Source organism: Morus notabilis, unplaced genomic scaffold (genome assembly GCF_000414095.1).
Source record: "Morus notabilis unplaced genomic scaffold, ASM41409v2 Scaffold727, whole genome shotgun sequence".
In the NCBI taxonomy this organism is placed as follows: domain Eukaryota; kingdom Viridiplantae; phylum Streptophyta; class Magnoliopsida; order Rosales; family Moraceae; genus Morus; species Morus notabilis.
In genome coordinates this window covers 312974-316492 of record NW_010366508.1, presented here as the reverse complement: position 1 = coordinate 316492, position 3519 = coordinate 312974, and positions in this window count along the sequence as shown.

The following is a 3519-nucleotide window of genomic DNA, read 5'->3' as shown; positions in this document are numbered from 1 at the left end:
CGGCCGTACTTGGATCGGTTCGTGGTCGTCTTCATTGATGACATACTGGTTTACTCGAAGACTTTGGAAGAACATGCGCAGCATTTGAGAATTGTTCTTCAGACTCTTCGAGAACACCAGTTGTATGCTAAGAAGGAGAAGTGTGACTTTTGGCTGACAGAAGTGAAGTTCCTTGGGCATGTGATCTCAGGATAAGGAATATCTGTCGATCCTTCTAAGATTGAGACTGTGCTACAGTGGGAGAGATCGAAGAATGTAGCGGAGATTCACAGTTTCCTCAAACTTGCAGGGTACTATCGGCGTTTCATGAAAGACTTCTCGAGTATTGCTGCACCGCTGACTCGGTTGACCAAGAAAGAAGTCAGATTCCAGTGGGACACTGAGTGTGAAAATACTTTTCAGGAACTGAAGGTCAGACTGACTAGTGCACCAGTCTTGACTATTCCTGATAGTGAGGAACCATATGAGGTGTATTCTGACGACTCGGAAAGTGGGCTTGGCTGTGTTTTAATGCAAGGTGGACGCGTGGTAGCGTACGCATCTCGTCAATTAAGACCACATGAACGGAATTACCCCACTCATGATTTGGAACTGGCAGCGGTAATATTTACTCTGAAGATATGGAGATGTTATCTCTATGGAGTAAAGTTTCAGGTCTTTTTTGACCTTAAAAGTCTGAAGTACTTGTTTACTCAGAAAGACTTGAATCTCAGGCAAAGGAGATGGGTGGAGTATATGCAAGATTACGACTTCACTCTACAATATCATCCGGAAAAAGCTAATGTGGTGGCTGATGCCCTTAGTAGGAAGACGACGGGGACTTTGGCATCATTAGCTTTGGAAGATTAGAAAAGGACTGAAGTGGTGAGTAAGTATGATCTTTAGTTCTATGAAGATCATAACCAGGCTATAGTGTACAATCTGATCTCTACACCGGATATTATGCAACGGGTTAAGCAGAATCAATGGCAGGATCCACACCTCCAAGGAATCTGGATTCGAATCCAGAATGGAGAGCAATTCGAGGATTGGAGAATCCGAGAGGATGGAGCCTTGTATTTCCGTAACCGCCTTGCTGTTCCTAAGGCGGGTGAGGTAAAGAAGACAATTCTGCAAGAGGCACACAAATTGAGGTATGTTATTCATCCAGGAAGTACAAAGATGTACCAGGACTTGAAAAGACAGTACTCGTGGAGAGGCATGAAAAGAGACGTTCGTGAGTATGTCTCGGAATGTGTGACTTACCTCCGGATTAAAGCTGAGCATCAGAAGCTGGCGGGAGAGTTGGAACCTCTTCCTGTCTCGGGATGAAAATAGGAGCACATCACCATGGACTTTCTGATGGGGCTACCGAGAACCGAGCTGAAGCACGACGCCATCTGGGTGGTGGTGGATAGGTTGACGAAGTCCGTACACTTCATACCGTTTCGTGCAATGTATTCCCGGAAGATTCTGTCAGAATTGTACCTGGAACACATCGTGAGGCTACACGGAGTGCCGCTGTCTATCACGTCTGATCGTGACACGCGTTTCAATGTAAGGTATTGAAGGAGTTTCCAGGAAGCCATGGGAACAGACTTGAACTTCAGCACAGCATTTCATCCTCAGACTGATGGGCAATCTGAAAGGGTAATTCAGATTCTGGAGGATATGCTTCGTGCTTGTGTTTTGGAATTTGGCGGGAACTGGAAGAAATACTTGCATTTAGCTGAGTTTGCTTATAACAACAACTATCAGGCCAGTATTGGAATGACACCGTTTGAAGCTCTGTATGGTCGTCCTTGTAGGTCACCTGTGTGTTGGTTGGAACCAGAGGATCGACTGAGCACTGGACCGGAAGTCATTCAAGAGAATAATGAGAAGATAGCTGTGATTCGGGAACGACTATTGACAGCTCAAAGTCGTCAGAAGAGTTATGTTGACAGAAGGCGTAGGCCTTTGGAATTCCAGGAAGGCGACTTTGTTTTGCTAAAGGTTTCCCCACGCAAAGGAGTCGTTCGGTTTGGTGTGAAAGGGAAACTTGCACCAAGGTATGTGGGACCATTTTTGATCGTGCAACGAATCGGAGTGGTGGCTTACCGATTGGCCTTACCGCCTGAATTATCTCACGTGCATGACTTGTTTCATGTCTCCATGCTTCGGAAATGTCAACCTGAGTCGGAAGCTGTAATGCAGTGGTTTGATGTTCCGATACAGTATGACGCGTCGTACAAGGAGGCACCAGTTCAGATTCTTGACCGGAAAATAAAGAGTCTGCGTCATCGTGAGATTCCTCTAGTAAAAGTATTATGGCAGCACCATGGAGTTGAGGAAGCAACATGGGAGCTTGAAACGACGATGCAGGAGCAGTATCCGCATCTGTTCACACTTTAAGGTAGGCTTTAATTTCGGGGACGAAATTGCCTAAGGGGGGTGGAGCTGTAACACCCTGAAGAATTAATTGAGATTAATTAAGGTAATTGAGATTATTAGTGTGCCTAATCTGAATTATTAATTGAGTTTTAATTAATAAATGTTTCTGACATGTGAATTTAAATAGTTCCAAGGTATTTAAATTATTCTCAGTAATTTATTTTAAACCAGAAGTGTGTATGGGCGCCATTTCTGGACTGTTCTTTTAAAATATTGTACACTTGTCATTTTCTTTTCCTTTTTCCTTTTCTTTTCTTTTCCCTTTTCCCTTTCCCTTTCCTTTCTCTTTTCTTTCCCGTGCGTCACTCTCCCTCACTCTCTCTCTCACTCTCCCGTGCTCTCTCTCACTCTCCCCCTCTCTCATTTTTGTCCCAAATCAAAACGGATCTTGAACCAAGGAAAGATTTAAAGAAGTTTTCAACGTCAAGAGAAGGATTCGAGGTAAGATTACTGAAAGAACCTCTCTTAAATCTCAAGTTTTTGAATTTCAAAACCTATTTTTGGTTCAAACCGGATTTTGATAGTTTTTGAGTAAAACTAGAGTACAAATTGGAGATCTTGGGTTCTTTAGACTTGTCTTAGGACCTAGAACCCAGATCTAGTAGTTTTCCTTTGAAATATCTCAATTTGGGACTGGATTTGCAGGTTTTGGACTGATTTCTGCGAGCTTCTCTCGCGCAGCTGATTCCACCGGTCGACCTGTGCGGTCGACCGGATCACATGGAAACCGGCTGACATATGCGGTCGACCGAACTGTAGGCTGACCGGTCGACCGGTGTGCACACTACCGGTCAACCGGTAGTGTTGCACTGCTCTGTCACCGGTTGACACGGGGTTTGACCCTGTTTGACCTGAAATTGTTGTTTTAACCCCTGTTTTCAGGGAGAACCCAAATTCGCTTCATTTAGGGACTTGAGATAGATGGATTAGCATTGTTAATCCTTGATTTGAGATTGAAAACCCTTGGAATGATAATTTGAAACATGAAAATGGATTATGGCACACTAATAAGAAATCTTGGTTGAAAATTGAGATTTAGATTGCTTTAGGAATGAGAATTGATCCTAAAGTGTTGTCTTGCATCAGTGATCGCTGAGGATTCAGACT